This window comes from Pipistrellus kuhlii, unplaced genomic scaffold (genome assembly GCF_014108245.1).
Source record: "Pipistrellus kuhlii isolate mPipKuh1 unplaced genomic scaffold, mPipKuh1.p scaffold_m20_p_14, whole genome shotgun sequence".
Lineage (NCBI taxonomy): Eukaryota > Metazoa > Chordata > Mammalia > Chiroptera > Vespertilionidae > Pipistrellus > Pipistrellus kuhlii.
The window spans coordinates 33,179,627-33,197,640 of record NW_023425449.1 but is presented as its reverse complement, the minus strand read 5'-3'; the positions used below and the strand labels follow the sequence as shown (position 1 = coordinate 33,197,640).

Sequence of the window (18,014 nt, the reverse complement as noted above, 5' to 3'; positions counted from 1 at the left end):
TGCTCATCCCATCCCCCTCCCCCTCCCCCTCCGAATTATTCTGAGTTCAGAAGAACTGGCTTCTCCAAAGCAGAAAACAGACCCTAGTGACATCTCAACTGATGAAAGTTCTCAAGTTTCGGTGGGCCCCCTCCTGTGTCTCCCAAACACCACTTTCTGATGTCTAGAAAGTGGACTACAATATATATATATATAAACTTTTGTGACTCTTGCGTGACCAGAGTGCACAACTAGGTTAGGTTTTACACCGTGTGTGCATTTTGCCTTGACTGTGCAATTGCTGGGTGGCACCCCTTTGAGCTGGCCTCCGGCAGGCGGACTCCTCCATCCCCTATGGAGACCGGGCTGCAGCTGGAGACGCCCAGCCTCGCCGGAGCCCAGCCCGGGGCGCCTCCATGGACCAGGGGCGCCTCCTGGGCGCAGCGGCGGGTGCGGGGCGTGCGAGGTGCGCCCGAGGGGTGCAGGCTGCTGGCCGAGGGGCCCGCCCGGAAGGCTCCCCGGGGCGAATCTGGCACGGGGGGAACTCTTCCCCCGACCTCGGTCTTGGGGGGCAGGCATCTCCCTCCTCGCGTGCAGCAGCAGCCTCGAGACCCCGCCGCCGCCGCCCCTGGGCAGCCCCATCAGCTCGCTTTCTTTTTGGGCACTGCCCTTTGCCCTCCCGTGCAGTCATCTGTTTACTCTCCCTCCACTTCCAGCCACCCCTAGGTCATCCTCCCTCCACCACCGTCACCCATTTTGTCCCTTTCCGCCCCCTCACTCTCCCCGTCCCCTCTCCCCCGGGTCGCCTCCTCGGAGATGCTGCGGACCCCGCGGCCGGGCTCTGCTGTCCGCAGCGCCCTCGCTGCGCCCCGGCTCCCTCCCCGGGGGCGCGGGAGGCGAGTTCCCGCCCCGGCCCTGCCCCGGGGGCCGCCGCGGCCCGGGAGGCGGAGGGAGGGCGGGCCGGCCCGGCTCCCGAGCCCCCTCCCCGCCTCCCGAGCTCGCGCGGGCTGTCTCTCCCCGCGAGTGCGGAGTCTCCGCGGCGGCGGCGGCGGCGGCGGAGGAGGAGGAGAGGAGGAGGAGGAGGAGGGAGTTGGGGGAGGATCTCCATTGAAATAAACAACCAGGCAGCAGTTATTAACACGGGAACATGGCGGCCGCAGCCTCCGCCACGGCTCCGGCGGCGGCGGCGAAGGTCAGCGCCGACGGCGGCAGCCGGCACCTGACGGCGTGACCGAGCCGAGCGGGTAACCACCGCGCCTTCCCGGGGCCGCGGGCGGGCGGGCGCGGGGCGGGCGGCGGGGGTCCCCTCCCCGGGCCGGGCTGCGCCCCCAGCGCCTCCGGAGCCGCCGGGCGCCGCGGCGGGCGCGGGCTGTGTGTGCGGGCGCCGCTGCCCGGCGCGCGGGGCCGGGAGGAGGCGCATCCCGCAGGCGCCGCGGGGCCGGGGAGTTGGGGCCGCCTGGGGGCGGGGAGGGCGGGCGGGAAGCGGCGGGGAGACGCGGAGTCCCCGGGAGGGAGAGAAAGGAGGCGCTCCAGCGCCGTGCGAGGCTCCCCGGGAGTCGGTGCCCGGAGCGCGAGGCGGGCGGGCGGGCGAGGCTGCGGCCCCGCGGCGCCGGCGGGAGGTGAGTGCCGGGGCGGCGGGGAGGCCGGGCGCGGGGAGCGCGGCTCCTGCCCCTCGGCGGGGAGCGAGCCGGGACGGGAAGGTGGGTCTGGATGTGCATTCTTTAATGGAAACGCGGAGTCGCCGGGTGCAGCGGAGGGAGGGAGCCGGCGAGGGGCGGCCGGGCCGGGGAAGTGCCGGGTGTGTGTGTGTGTGTGAAGGTGAAGCGCGGCGCGGGGGGCGCCGGCGGGTGCGATGCGGGCGGAGGGCGCCGCGGCCCGGCGGGCGGGCCGGCGGCCGTGTCAGCGCCGGGGGCGGGGGGCGCGGGGCGCCGCGGGCGGACGGGAAGGAGCTGGCAGGCGGGGCCCCCGCCCGGGCCGAGCAGGCCGGGCCGCGGCGGGTGGGGGCGGGGAGCCGGGGGCCGCGGCGGCGCCGAGCCGGGCTCGCCCCGGACTTAACTTTCTGGGTGCGGGCTGGTGTGCCGGCGGCGCGCTGGGGCCGGGGCCGGGGGCGGGAGGCGGGCCGGGAGGTTCCGGGTTGGCTCGCCAGCGCCCCCTTTTTTCCCTTCCTCCGCTCCCCGCCCCTGAAGGCACAGGCCCTCAGGGCCCCGGGGGGGAGTGGGAAGGGGGTGGCTCGGGCCGGCGGGCCACGGTCCCCTCCTCCCTCCATGAGGATCCTTCTCTCCGGGGCCCCTGGGGCTGCCGAGGGAGGAGGGGGCCAGGGTGGTCTGTTTCGTGCGGGCGCTCCCCGCCCCCGGCCCCTCCGGGGAGTCCCGGCCGCGTCCCCGCGGAGATCGGGGGGTGGGTCGGTCCCTGGTTCGCTGGTCCCTCCCTCTCTCCCCTCCCCCTCGTGGTTTCCGGAGCCTGCGGGACCGAGGGGGGTGGCAACCGGGGACCCGAGCCCCTCGCGCCGGTCGAGAGCTGCACGGGGCCCGGCGCCCCCGGGCCTGTCACCGGCGGGGGAAACTTTCCCAAACCGGAGCGAGCTCGCGCGCGCACCCTCCTCCTCCTCCTCCTCTGCCACCGCGTCCTCTGATCCCACTCCCACTCCCACCCCACCTCCTCCTTCTCCTCCTCCTCCTCCTCCTCCTCCGGCGCCTTCCCCTCCCACCGACCCGAATCTCACCGCGGGTGACTGACAGGGCGGGCAGCCAATCGGAGGCGCGGGCGAGCCAATCGCGGGGCCCGGAGGAAGGGCAGGGGCGGGGCTTGCGCCGGGCCAGTCGGAGCGGAGTCGCACGCGGGCGGGGGAGCCATGGAGACGCCGCCGGGAGAGCTCTCCGCTCTGGTCCATCCCCCCCCCCCCCTTCCTCCCCGGTCGCCGGCTCCGCGCGGGCCGGAGGGTCGTGTCACTTCCAGGGGCTCGGACCCGCAGAGGGACCCGAGACCCTTCCGTGTGTCTGGTTACCAGCGAGAGACGTTGTCTTCTTAGGCACGACGGAGCCCGAAAGCCACTCACGAGGTGGCGGCAGGAACTCCGAGGCCCGCGTCTAAAATGGCATAGTAGATCGTCGTCGTGATGATCGTGTCCTGGGCACCGGCTCCCGGTGTCACGGGGCCGAGGCTCACAGGAGTTGTGTGTGGACTCTCCGACCCCCGTTTCACTCGGCAGCCCCGGGGACAGGCACACGGGGAAGGGCACTTTTGGGAAAGGAGCAGCCGCCTTGTGTCACATTGATGATTGGGGTGCAAAGTATCATTGTTTGTACGTGGCCTCCCTGCTTCCTTTTTAATTAGACCGCCAATTCCCAACGTGCACTTGAAAGTTCGGCCTGTGGGGAGGACATACAAAAAAAAAAAGTTGTGGTTTTATGGTATGCAATACCCCCGTCTCACCCCCCCTTTTTTTGGATAAACAACATGAAATTAGGAACCAAAGCATCTCGATGTTGGAAACCTAAAGTGTTGGTATTTAAGGAGCACAGCTCATGCACGAATATTTGTCTACAGGATTCGGAGTAAAATGTTTGTTAGTTTGCCAGATTACGCCGACGACAACAAAAGGTTCTTAGAAATAAATGATTAATTTTTCTTAAACTCTGCTAAATGGTGGGTACTTTTCTGGCTTATGCAAGGTGAGGAGACATTTTGATAGTTGTAAGCTGTTGGTGGCCTTCAGTCCAGGGACTTGATCAAACTCTTGACTTTTAAAAAAGAATGGGGGGTTGGGGGTGGTGGTCTTGGGGATCTCTAGAAGGATCACAGGTTGCTCCGAAGGAAAAGCTGTCTTTTAAAAAGACAGCAGCTGTTCCACTGCTGTGAGTGTGTGTGTGTGTCCTCCTGTTCTTTGTTGGTGAGGTTAGTGCACACTGACAGCAGCGAGGCTGCTTTTCCAGCTGGAATTTGCAGAATCTTGAGGAGTTCAAGGAACGGATAATATTAAATCGAGAATGAGTCCATTTTGTGATAAGCTCCCAATGATTTTCACTGATCTGGTGAGGGTTTTGTGTTTTGTTGGTGGTGGGGTGTTTTTTTTTTTTGAGGTATTTTATCTGCATGATATTTATCTTATCTATACCAGTTTCTTTAGCTTTTATTAATATTGGGCCACTCAGGAAGGATAGAGGGGGACTGTAGTTTTAGGGAACTACCACACCCTGCAGATGCGTTCTTTTGTACATAACCATGCTCACATTTATAATGTGAGCTTCCAATCCAGTATGATTGTGAGTGTTCATTTAGACAAAAATTAATTGCATTTGCTGTCACCCTTGAGGTGTTATCTTAGTGAAAGAATAGTAAAAATAGCCAAGATAAAATAAACAGCTGCCAGAAGTAGGAGGTATTATAAAATAAGCAACATTCAAAATTTGACAACATTCACCCCCTCCCCCCATCATTAGTTAATTTAGTTACTGATGGCCACTCTGACGCGTGCCCTTCTCTCTCTCTTGTATGCTTGAGACCAACACATTGTTTTACTTCATTTTCTGCAACAATCTGAAAACGTTCTCCTATTCTTGGTGGCAGAGAGTAGCAAGTCCCTTGAATGCCTGGCTAGGGGGAAAAAGCCTCTCAAGCATATGGAGACATCTAGAAAAAGATGTGCATCGTCAGCTGTGATTCCATTGTGTGCTCTCAGGCTGGATCTGAGCCTTCCTCCTGGGAATTTCAGTCTTACCAGAGGAGTTCTTTGACTTTTAGATGTCGGGATACTGAAGCAGAGGGTAGAGAAGAGCTCACCAATTAGGAACAATTTTCCAAGAAGATGAATTTTCTGAAATTCACAGTGTATCCTTATTTGATATTTTCATTATTATGTCATGGTTCAAATTATATTTAAAAACAATGTTTAGCTATTTTCTTGTGGCTATTTAAGAAATTACTAGCTTTTCAATATTTTGTGTTTATAGTTTTTGGTGATTATGTCATCATTACATGCTCTATCACTTTTGAATTAAGAAAATAGGAGGGAGAAATAGCCACTGTTTTTAAGGTGTTGCTCTTTTATTGCAGTAAATCATAAAACAGCAAATCTTCTAATGAAATAATCAGACTATATTTATATACCAATAATGAAAGCCATTTAAGAGAAAACAGAACAAAACCCTATTTTTTTTTAATATTCTTTCATTACTCAAGCAAATTTTACCTCTATGTCTTGTTTTCTAAACAGAAAAGGTGTTCTTAGCGTTTGTGTTTATTTTCTTTTTGTTTTAAAGGCTCGTAGGAGGGTTTATGAATTGCAAAGTGTAGAAAGAATATTATGTTCTCTTACTCTTTAAAGTCTATTGAAAGTAATGTCTGGAAAAGCTATAAAATATAATTTTAGTGTCACAGACCCTCAAACCAATCAGCATAAAGAAAACATACTCTATGGATTCTAGATACTATTTTCTAAGTAGATGTGAGAATATATGACTTCTGAGGATATTTTTTTGAAACTTATAAAAACTGAGGCAAAATTGGTTATGAAAAGGAGAGGAATTCTTAAAAGCAAACTTGTGAAGAAACTGTGGTCTGCATGTAGGTCATAATACTCTTGGCTTTTAAGGGTAAAGATTTTATGTGTTTTCCCTATAAAACGTTCATCATTGACCACATTTCTGGCTTCCAGTGGCTGTGATGACATAATGAAATTGTGGAAACATTGATTCTAGGACAATTTTCAGTTGGTTCTGTAGTTAGAAATTTCTAGAGAAGAATTAAATATGCAGAGGGCCTATGACAGTATTTTATTTTATTTATTTACTTTTTAAAATATATTTTATTGATTTTTTACAGAGAGGAAGGAAGAGAGATAGAGAGCTAAAAACATCGTTGAGAGAGAAACATCGACCAACTGCCTTTTGCACACCCCCTACTGGGGATGTGCCTGCAACCAACGTACGTGCCCTTGACCGGAATTGAACCTGGGACCTTTCAGTCTGCAGACCGACGCTCTACCGCTGAGCCAAACTGATTTCGGCTATGACAGTATTTTACTAGTACTTAGCTGCTTTTCGAGGCTTTGGGACATAGAACCTTGATATAAGTTATGGAGGAGAACTGCTTATTGGTAGAGGTTACTAGCAATAGTTCAAGGTTCTGAAAGAAAAGGACAGTCTTCCCTTTGGGTATCCATTGACAGATACATGGAGAATTGAAGTTAGTAGCTTAATTCAGGCAGAATTTGTCACTTAAAGGCAGCCTGTCATGAACTGTTAAAAATTTGTGATGGCCGAAGCCGGTTTGGCTCAGTGGTAGAGCGTTGGTCTGCAGACTGAAGGGTCCCCAGGTTCGATTCCGGTCAAGGGCATGTACATTGGTTGCGAGCACATCCCCGGTAGGGGGTGTGCAGGAGGCAGCTGATCGATGTTTCTCTCTCATCGACGTTTCTAGCTCTCTATCTCTCTCCCTTCCTCCTCTCCGTGAAATATCAATAAAATATATTTATTAAAAAAAAAGAATTTGTGATGGCCAAGTAAATCTCACTTTGGGCCTTTTAGATCTCTTGTCTTTGAGTTCTTACCTCATTTAACCATTGTTTGAATTTGTTTAGTTATTTGATGAGTATTGGAGGCTTCCAGCATTGGCAGCTTGCTTTGATATGTCAACTGATGGTGTTGGTGCCAATTCAACATCAATAGGAACCCCAAATGTGAGGTGTGGTGAAGGAGGATACTTCATTCAGTGCAAACAGCTCAGTTGGAGGCAGTCCTGGTCTGCTACAGTCTGCTCTGGGAGGCAGAGCACTGACTTACCTAATGATAAATCCTTGCTCTTGGTCCTTGATGGGTCAGTCCTTATACAAATGAGGACCCCAAACCTTTAAGTTTGATTGGTCTAAAAGCCACTGACCTGATTGGTCAGAGTGGGACTGCTCTGATTGTTTAGTGAAGATGTTGATGGGATACCTCTTGTATGCACAGCTCTGATAGGTCAGGGAAAGCGTCAGTTCTATTGGTTGAAATACAATTCCAGGAAATCTGTTATAGGGCTGGCTCATGGCACCAACACAATGCAGGCGGGCAATTCAGTGCAGGTTTCTCCCTGAAACATTGCTTGTGTGAGAGGCACCTGTTTAGAACTGGCTGTTAGGCTCTGTTTTTTGTTTGTTTGTTTGTTTAAATTGAATCCAGTGCCGCCAGAATTTCTCCTTAGTAGCTTTCTTCTTTCTCAGGGTCCTCAGATAGTATAAACCATCCATTTCAAGTCCAGTGATTAAAGGAAGAACTTAGAGTGGGCGATTTTTGTTTGTTTTGTGTTTTTTTTTTTGGTTGGAGAGAAGGTAGAAAGGGACATGTTCACCTTAATTTTCAACTTGCTTTGATGCTAAAGATTGGTGTGTGTGTGTTTATAATTTTAATTATATAATGTCAAAAAACTCTGCTTTGATGTGGGTTTGGGTTTCCCCCCCAAAAATAGGATTATAATAGTTATGTCCTCTGACATCATGTGTGGTCAGGAAGGCGATCTGTAGTTGGTTGAAGGTCACATCAGGGACCCATTTCTGTGTGTTATCTGTGCCTTGTTGCTGCTTTAAGACTAACATATTGTAGGCCTTCCCATCTTAGGTTTGTAAAGGATGGAAAACTCCCCTGTGCAGCTTTCATAAACTGTAAGTTTTAAATTGTTTGCTTTCTGAGTAGAGGGATGAAATCTCATGATATTTTATGCCATTGGTCGGAAAACCATGGCTCGAGAGCCACATGAGGCTCTTTGCCCCCTTGAGTGTGGCTCTTCGACAAAATACTATGTGCGGGCCCTCACATACAGTGCGATGAAACCCCGTGGCCCATGCGCAGAAGTCGGTTTTTTGCCTGGGCAAGTCTGTTTTGAAGAAGAGGTTCTAACACCGAGCCACACTCAAGGGGCCAAAGGGCCGCATGTGGCTCGCGAGCCGCGGTTTGCCAACCACTGTTCTATGCCATCCCACCCCGTCACACCCAGGACATGACCTATTCCTTTGTCCAGTGCCTCCGTACTGGTTAGTCACGTAGTAGCCATCTAGGCTGTTGGATTGACTGTGATATTGCAGGACTTGTGTTCAGGTGACCCCTATTTTCCTTAATAATGGCCCCAAATAGCAGAGTGGTGATGCTGGCAACTCTGATATGAAAAGAGAAGCCAATAAGTGCTTTGTTTAAGGGAAAAGGTGAAAGTTTTTTACTTAATAAAGAAAAAATAATTGTATGCTTAAGTTGCTAAGATCTACTACACACACACACACACACACACACACACACACACGTATGTTGAGGTTGCTAAGATATACGGTAAGAATGGCTCTTATAGCCGTGAAGTTGACTAATTTATAAATTAAACTTTATCATAGGTTCCTGATGAACAACTTAAATCTCACTTTGGGCTTTTAAGATCTTGTGTGTGAATGCTTGGTGCTGTCTTTGGCTTCAGGCATCCACTGGGGGATCTTAGGAGGTAGCCACCTCCGGTAAGGGTGGACTACTGCATAGGTCTTTTGAGATGTATTCCATTCTTTTATTCTTTTTTTAAATATATTTTATTGATTTTGTACAGAGAGGAAGGGAGAGAGAGAGTTAGAAACATCGATGAGAGTCATCGATCAGCTGCCTCTTGCACACCCCCCACTGGGGATGTGCCCGCAACATAGGTACATGCCCTTGACCGGAATCGAACCCTGGACCCTTCAGTCCCCAAGCCGATGCTCTATCCATTGAGCCAAACCGGTCCCGGCCCATTCTTTTATTCTTGCCACAACCTATAAAATAGAGGTCACCCCCATTTTTCAGAAGAAGATGAAGTTTAAAGGGTGTTAAGTTACTGTGCCTGTGGGCAAAACTTGGGGGCGCGGGACAGTTAACTTTGACCAGTGAGTAGGAAAAGAAATAAATATCAGAGGGAATGGTGAGTCTGAGCATGCCTTCTTTTAAAAAATCTGATAAGCAAATGTTTGCAGGCCTTTATAAGGCTCTCAGTCCTGTTGTTTGATCCATAAAAAGGATGAATATTGATAGATTTGCTCAGTTCCAACCCTGCAAATTTTGTCAACAGGTATCTCTCAACCTGGACAGATGTTTTCTAAGACCTACAAATAGTCCCCTAGATTTTTTAGTCATCAACCCAGAGTTGAACAATTCTTAAATTACAAGGTTCTTTTCTTTCTTTTAATTTTTACAGAATAAGAACCATAATGAAGTAAAAACAGGTAGCATTTTTTGAGTGCTGATGAAGGGTTAAGATGCCCTGAGTGTAGAGTCTTATATATTTCTCACTGTAACACAGTGATATAACAATATAATTTCTCTCTTACAGTTCAAGAAGTGGAGGTGTAGGGCTGTCAGATAATTTTCCAAAGGTCATCTGGCCAGACTACCGGAGAGGAATTTGAACCCAGGCACGCATTGCCCCTTAGCCCTGCCCCCTTAACTTACATTCTTGTTAGCTGGTAGGCTGTACTTTTTTTTCCAGGGTAAGTGTGGATGTGTTTTATCCAGTGCTTTGTTGAGATAACACAGTAATTCACCACTAGGAAAAGGAAAGTGAGTAGAAATGTATTTTGAAAAATCCTATTCAGGTTGCCTATTGTTTTGCATAATAAAAAGATCAGAAAATCAGCTCGAGAACGCTTGATTATAGGAGATAGGTAGAAAATAGATTAGCGAGCACTCTGGGGGATACAGGCTTAGAAAGAATGAAACAACGACAGAGATAGTTGGCTTCTTATTTCTTTAAAATATATTTAATTTTAGTATATTTAACTATTAGGTGATGATTGTTTGATGCATGTTTTGCAGATATTTTGCAATCCATGAAGCACGGGTGACGCGGTGTTGAGATATTGTAGTCCCAAAAGGAGGCTGATAATATATTCAGTCATCTGACTGAGGCTCTGCTATTTGTGGAATTCTCCTGTCTGCTCAGTTTGCAGGGAGTGAGGAGAGCTTGCAGGGAACTTGTCCACCTTGGCACGTGTGCAGATCGGCATGCACTGCTTCTGGTGTTCCAGCTGCTGAGGCCGAAGACCTGTTGTCACAGATGGAAGTGTAATGCATGGTATTTTCTTTTATCCATTTAGTGTGTTATATGAAATGCGATCCCACATCTCCAAGGCTTAGCTTGCAGAGAGTGCATGAGTTCTGGAAGTTCCCGTTGTTGCTGACTGACCTCTGCCCTCAAGTGAGGATGGTCTTCTTTAGCGATGACTGACTCCTGCTTATTAAAATCAGCTCCCGAGTCAAACGTGAAATGACTTCCTGTCTTGAGTGTCACAGTGGCGTTTGTAAGAATATTTCACATTAACTTACCATAAGATTTTTAATTCTGTTAATGTTTAATGATGAAAAGCTTTTTGTAATTGTCTGTAAATTTAAAAATTGCATATCTTAGAAGGACACTATCTTTACTTGAGTCAAACTAAGTGGGAAATTTAGTTACGTGGATAACAAATTTTTAAAAATACATTTAAAAAAATATATTTTATTGATTTTTTACAGAGGAAGAGAGAGGGACAGAGAGTTAGAAACATCGATGAAAGAGAATCATCAATCAGCTGCCTCTTGCACGCCCCCTACCGGGGATGTGCCCGCAACCAAGGTACATGCCCCTGACCGGAATCGAACCCTGGACCGCTCAGTCCACAGACCAACGCTCTACCACTGAGCCAAACCGGTTTCGGCTAAAAATACATTAAAAAAAAAAATGCTTGTATATATGCAGGGGGAAGAGTAAGTTTGCGGTTGTTCATAAGGAAAACAATACAATAGTTAATACATAATAATACAAGAATAAACTGTGCTTCGTGGATTCATACCTGTAAATCTCCTTTTGTTCCACCTTGTACTTAAAAGATAGAATTATTCATAAAATGTTTAAAAATGTTTAATAACCTTTGGAATTGTTTAACAACCTCTGGAATCGTTAGAACATAGGTAGCAAATACTTTCACATGTATTTTTAGATACCTATCAATAAATAAGGAATATGCAATTTCTTACTAAAAATCTGAGTGTCAGGAGTGTATGAATTTTTACAAATTTGGCATACTAGCTTTCTTGAAATTCCAGAAGCTGGTTATGAGAATTATGGAGACAGGCAGGAGGTCTGTGCTGTATGCCTGCAGCCTGCTGTGGGTGCGTGTTGGGTGTGCTGTGCATTGAGACTAAGCCCAGTGTGGCCCAATGTTTGAAGTGAGGATAAAATGACAAAAAATGGCAAAACTTCACAGTGCCTCAATTTGGGAATAAATCTTCATAGACTTTTCTAGACTTTTCTCCTCTGCCCCCTTTGACCTTCAACTTCCTTGACTTTCTCAATATTTTTCTTAAAACTGAAGATGAAAGATGGGTGGTAGTGAAGGGAACACAATCAAGGTTATGGGGAAGTCTCTTACCATCATTATTTCATGTGTGATCATGGTCTACAGTTTCCCCCTTTGCCAAACAGATTTGCTCTGCTAACAGCTTTGAGTGAAGAAGCTAGCTATCAGTTAAAGAAACCATCAGGTTGAAAACAGATCACTTAGCACAGACACAGTACAGTGACTGGCTGACGTGTTGGAAGTTAATCGGCTCATGTGTAGAATCTTCTGATCTGCATCCTTAATTCTGGAACAGGGCGATGGTGCTGGTGGCCCACTCCCCTCAGGCACCCCTGAACCCACTGCTCCTCCACCCCTATGCTCTGCACAACCAGACTGAGCACTAGGGATTCTTTTCCCTGTTGCATTGAGAAATGAAGTTTCCACTCCACCCAAGAGCAGATAAGGACAAGGTGAGGCAAAGGAAGGCTTGCAGGGGCCTCTGATTTTCAGAGGCTCAGCTCCTTTGCCCTTAGAGGAGTGAGGGGAGCCTTCTCCCTGAGGGACAAAGCGTTTCCCCGGCTTTTCATTCACTTCTTAGAAAGTTCCAGTGAGATTCAGGTGTCTCCAGCAGCCTCATTTTCCCATAGGTGTTTGTTTTCTTTGGGAAAGGGATTGAGTATCTGATGGGGGAGACGGAAAATGGCATCGGAAAGAATTGGACGTGGCCTCCAGAGGAGTGTCTGTGCTAAATCTAAGCTAAAGAGGTTAGAATCCTGCAGATTAAAGATATTGATGCACAAGAATAGCCTTGACTGAAATCGACAAATTGGTGAAGGCATATATAAAGAAATCCAGAGTAGCAGGTACAAGCCCTTATAGTTTGAAAGATTATTAAGGATGTACTACTACAATAGCTTACCAGCTTATCAAACTGAGAAGTCAGCTTATAGTATTTGTTAATTTAAGTGGAATAGGCTACTTATACAAAACTTTTTTCTTGAAGTCTCAGATAATATGTGGATTAATTAGTAAAGCAAATTAGAATATTTTTCCCATTGCAGTGCAAATTATAATTTTTGGTATATAGTCTTTGGAGTTTAATATCAAGGAGGAAAACCATGAACTAAAATGCTTTGATTAATTTGGTATTCAGATTCATCTGTCTATTGTGTTCTGTAAATATACCTAAAATGATTTTATGCATTGGCTTATTATCTAAGAGTAGAGGCCCGATGCACAAAGATTGGTGTAAGAATGGGCCTTCTCTCCCCTGGCTTCCGGCACCGCCTTCACTTCCCTCAGCAGCTGGGTCTGTGCAAGAGTCCTGCCCTCCGCTGCTTGAAACTAACCTAGCATCTTTGTTGGATTAATTTGCATACTCACTCCTGATTAGCTGGTGGGCATTGTGAAAGTATGGTCAGTTTGTATCTTTCTCTTTTATTAGTGTAGATATGCACAATAGGAAATTGTACCTGATTTCTTTTTAAAATATTTTTATTGATTTCAGGGAGGATGGGGGAGGAAGAGAGAGATAGAAACATCAATGAGGAGAGGGAATCATTGATTGGCTGCCTCCTGTACGCCCCCTACTGAGGATCGAGCCTGCAACCTGGGCATATGCCCTTGTCCGGAATCAAACTTGGGACCCTTCAGATCACAGGCCGATGCTCTATCTGCTGAGCCAAACCACATAGGGCTGTACTTGTTTTCTTATTGGTTTGAATATATATATATATATATTGATATATATATATTGATATATATATATCGATATATATATTGATATATATATATTGATATATATATTGATATATATATATATATATATTTATAAAATTTGTTTGTTTTTCATTCATTCTTCCTCTCCTCTCAAATAGTGTACCAGAACAGCAAAAGGCTTTCATTTTTAAACTATATTTTGGACTCATATAACAAATTCTCTGTATGTACTGTTAAGTCATTAATAGAATGATCTTCCCACCATAACTCTTTTATAATAATAAAATTCCCCACACACTACAGAAGGACATTCCAAAACGTTACTAATTAAGTCTGTCACAGACCCATTTCCCCCTCTTTCTCCTCTTTCCTTGAGCCTTTGTACCTATTAGTCTGTTCTTTCTGGCCTCCTGAGAACGTGTTGGTTCCCATGCTCTTTGGTTTGCCAAGAGAAAACTAAGAGTTACTCTAAAATTTGGGAAGCCATATTTTGAAATAAAGCTCCATTTATTTGGGAGTTTATATTATTGATCTCAGTTAATAGCAAAATGTATAATCAAAATAAAAAGAGATGGAACCAACATTATTTGAGGCTATTGGTAAGTTAATTTATATAGATTATACCAAAAGTGTTTGTTTGGTAGAAAAAGAAAAAAAGCTCACTTCAAATCAGAAACAATAAAGATTTAAATTTTTGGCTTTGTTGCTTTAGTAAAACTGAACATTTTTTATACCCAGACTTATATTAAATTCCCCTGCAGAATATTTTGACACTACAGTGAGAAGAGGGATTAATAATGTCAGTTTTATTGTGGAAAGAGGAGAAAAAAAGGTAAAACAAACAAAAAAACCTTGGGGAAATTCAGGAGTTCAGGAAGGGTAATAAAACAAAACCAAATACAAAGAAAGTATACCTGGGTTGCACTTAAATATTTCCTTTGAAGAAGAGAATGAAACTGCCACTTGAAGGGCTGATGTCTCAATAGGTAAAATAATGAAATTCTTCAGCTATCCAAAGCGCAAAGCCTTTATAGTCCACACATAGGCCTATATTTGTGACAACACCTATTACAATATTCTCAACCCTCTCCCCAAATTTCTACTCAAACAATAATCCCTTATTTTGTGGGATCTCTTGATTTGTAGACTGAGTCAGAAGGTTTATCATATATTCATATTTTGTCACCAACTAATTATTAAGTAGTAGAAACAATACACAACTCAAGTGGAAGATCAGGCTGGTGCTTTGTGATATGCGGTTGTCATCCCTCTTTTTCTTAACTCCCATGATGCTTCCATAATGTGGTTAAATTACATTTTAGTGCTGTATGTGCATTTGTATTTCTGATTTGCGCGCGCGCGCGCGCGTGTGTGTGTGTGTGTGTGTGTGTGTGTGTGTGTGTGATGTATTTATGTATTGGATGAACTATTTGAAAGTAAGTTATAGATGACCCTTTATCCATAGAGTACACTGCCTTATAACAAAGTCATTGTCTTGTATAACCACACACAATACCACTATTAAACCTAAGAAAATGTCAATTTTCCCAATTGTTCCCGAAATGTCTGTTAGAGCTTTTGTTTTGAAACCAAAATTTATCAAGTTCACTCATTGCATTTGCTTCCGTAGTCTCTCTTAATATGAAACAGTTCCCCTAATTTTTGTTTTTCTTTTGTTTTCAGACATTGTCTTTTTAAAATGTCTGTTGTTTTTAATTTAAAAACTATAATTGTGGTCAAATCCATATAAAATTAATTGTACTCACATTGTTGTGCAGGCAATCTTTTCAATGTTCAGACTTCAGTTTCTTCAGAAGTGTTAGGAAATTAAATTGTTAAATATATTAACGAATTTGACCAGAGCTGAAGAAAAGCATAACCTTTAAGAGCTTATTGCTTAAGATAGTGTCATCGTGGCCATTTTCATGGCATGCTCTTTCTGAAGTCTCGTTAGAGATACTTTCTGCAAATGCATCATGAGATTCACCGATGTGAACACAGAGGTACGCCTGCCTATGAGAACTTAGACTGCCAGAGAACTCGATGGAGTTTTTTCCTCCCAGAAATTTCTGTCTTAGGCACTGGAGGAGGGTTGAGATTGAGACATTAATTTTGTAGCCCACTTGGCTAAATAAAAAGCTTTTATTCAAGCACTTCTTTTGAATAACATTACAGATAAAAAAATTTCCTGGGTCTTTTCACAGTGTGACAACTGAGTTTCTTGAATACTTGACTACACGCTAACTTTGAATTTGGAGGTTTGTTGTTCTTTGCAATGCCTTCATTTGTTTCCCTTTTGATTTTCTTATCCCCAAATTATTTCCAGTATCTATAGTTTCTTTATAACCACCTCTTTCTTACTTTAGTTCCTCATTAGGATAGAGTCCTCTCTTCCCTCGTGAATCACAGTGGGTGTCTGGAGTTTATTCTCACTTGAGGAAGTGGAGTATAGAGGCAAACAGCGTTCACAGGTGTGGAGTGTGTAGAGGTTGGTCTCACCTACCCAATCCAGTGGAAAAGTGTAATTAGGTTCTGAACATAGCTTCAGGTACCTCCGTGTAAGAGTTGTAGGTGGGAAAAACACTAGCACTCAAAACAATACAAGAAATAACATACATTTTTTAATAACTTTCAGCTTGAAACTTTTAGGCTTCTGGGAAAAGCAGACAAAACTGAGGTTATCTTCTCTTATTCAAAGTAATACTCTTGGAGGAAGAACATTCTTAGGCTAATGGCCATGAATCATGCTGTGAACGTTCTTGCATGGGACAGGGATATAGACATCCCCAGAAATAAAACATCAAAATAAAACCTGGGAATATTGCCTTGACCGGTGTTGCTCAGTGGCACACACACTGTAGGATCACAGGTTCAAGAGTATGTACCTGGGCTGCAGGTTCCCTCCCAATTGATGTGTCTCTCTCATATTCATGTGTTTTTTTTTTCTCTTCCTCTTTTCCTCCTTCCTTCTCATCCACTGTGTCTAAAAGTCAATGGAAAATATCGTCCGATGAGGATTTAAAAAAAAAAAAACAAAGAGCCTTAAACATGTGAATATTATTTTAAAAATTTAAACTGAGAAATCATATACTTAGGAAATAGTTAAGAGGTATTGAGAATGGAAAGAAAAAGAGGACTTTTGATTTAACAAATTAGACAACTTTAAGGTGACTCAAATTTAAAATAAAAAGAAAGAAATCTCACTTTCTGATTTTTTTTTTTTTTAAACTTCTCTGAAATATCTTATGGACATACCAGGTGATGCCTTCTCATTCTTGCCATTCTGTATATATTGCACTCCTTTTTAAAAAATCTTGGCATATTAGAAAGGGTTGGTCCAAAGGTTGCATTTCAAGTGGTTCAGTGATACATCCTAAATAGATACAACAGCTTGGGTCAGCTGTGAGGAAAGGACTTCAGGCTTCTGAAACGTAACTAAGATCATGGCATTATTAAGTACAGATGGTGAGGGTGAGGGGACCAACAAAAATAATGTAAAGACAGTGATAATTACATGAAACAGTGACTATATAAAAGCTTTGGAAAGTGAGAGCTCATATTTCTAAGTTTTCTGATTCTGGTTTTTATTTTTTGAGCACCTCAAATTTTAAAATTAGTCATTTAGGAGAAAATACTTTAAAATGAGTAGTATTTCCCTATGTTTTGAACTGATTTGAAATCTGCTAAAATTCACTGAAGTCCAGGAGGTCTTTTAAGGCATTGATTGATCTGTTTATCTCTCCATGAAGTAAGTGTAAATTGTAGACCCCTCACTAGGGTACTCTAGCTAACTACCAGCTTTCCCTTTTCTGTCTCTGTTCACTGGCTGTTATTTTTTGTGAATATGGGCATTTATTTTTTTAATTTTTTTTTTTTTTAAATGAGAGTCTCTTTTCTCCTTTGTGAATTTCTGCAGTCGGTTTGGAAACGACAAACCAGGTCCGCTTATCTCTGCGTTATTGGTTGCTTCTTGTATGCGCCCTGAACCTACAACTTTGGTGTAGTGGGACATTGTTCTAACCAACTGAATTACCTGGCCAGGGACAGCAAAAATGTAACCAGATATCAGGAATATAAAGATTAAAAAAAGAAATGGTGCTGAAACCAGTTTGGCTCAGTGGATAGAGTGTTGGCCTGCGGACTGAAAAGTCCCGGGTTCGATTCCAGTCAAGGCATGTGCATTGGATTGTGTGCATGTCCCAAGTGGGGGGTGTGCAAGAGGCAGCTGATTGATGATTCTCTTTCATCGATGTTTCTCTCTATCCCTCTCTTTTCCTCTCTGTAAAAAATCAATAAAATATATTAAAAAAAAGAAAAGAAAAAAAGAAACAAAAAAAATGGTGCCTCTCCATAAAGATCTCACAGGTTAGGGACATGCAGAAAAGTAATTACAATATAACATGTGCATTAGAATAGAAAGTTATATTCAGTGCGCTAGACAGATATTTTATAGGAGCAAAAAGTTCATTTTGTGAGCTGAGGAAAGGCTTCATAGATCCTGTAGTATTTGATTTGAGCCTCAAAGGCTGATTGGGGTTTTGTCAGAGAAGATAAAAGGCATTCTAGATACATGTGTTTATGATGGAGATAGAAAATATTATAGTATTTTCCTATTTTCTTTTATTTTACACGCACTTTTAATAAGATCTACATGAGAATCTGAGATCTTTAGGGCACAGATTTGGGATATTTGTTTTGAATGTTCAGAAAGAAGCCTTATTCCTTGACTCCTTTTCACTTTTTGCCCATGTTCTGGATTAGGGAGTTTTATTGTTGCTATATAATATACTATCCAAAACTTGGTAGCAGGATTGGAAAACTTGTGTCACGATGGACACAGCTGACTTGCTCCGTGCTGTTTGGCAACTGAGCCAGGAAGACTCAAAGCCAGGCCTAGTCAACGCTTGGCCCTGGAATCAGGTGAAGGCCTGGCATCTGATGTGGGCTGTTGGCTAGGACTTGAGCTGAGTTATAGGCCAGAATACCAGCACATGGCTCTCTGTGTACCTGCTTATGC

At 45.0% G+C, this 18,014-nt stretch overlaps 1 protein-coding gene across 9 annotated transcripts in view; it reads left to right on the top strand.

Moving 5' to 3' along the window:
• The first annotated feature begins 984 nt into the window (after positions 1-984).
• The window catches only part of NCOA2 (nuclear receptor coactivator 2), a 258,144-nt gene continuing 241,114 nt past the window's right edge, over positions 985-18,014 (top strand). For 2 of the 9 annotated variants that reach the window (XM_036437115.2, XM_045581479.1), the window contains exon 1: positions 986-1,223. The gene's annotated coding sequence lies outside the window, so the exon portion shown is untranslated. Of the gene's footprint in view, positions 1,224-1,475; positions 1,599-18,014 lie in introns of those variants that run through there. The other 7 variants (XM_045581478.1, XM_036437110.2, XM_036437111.2 and 4 more) reach the window with 5 other exon arrangements.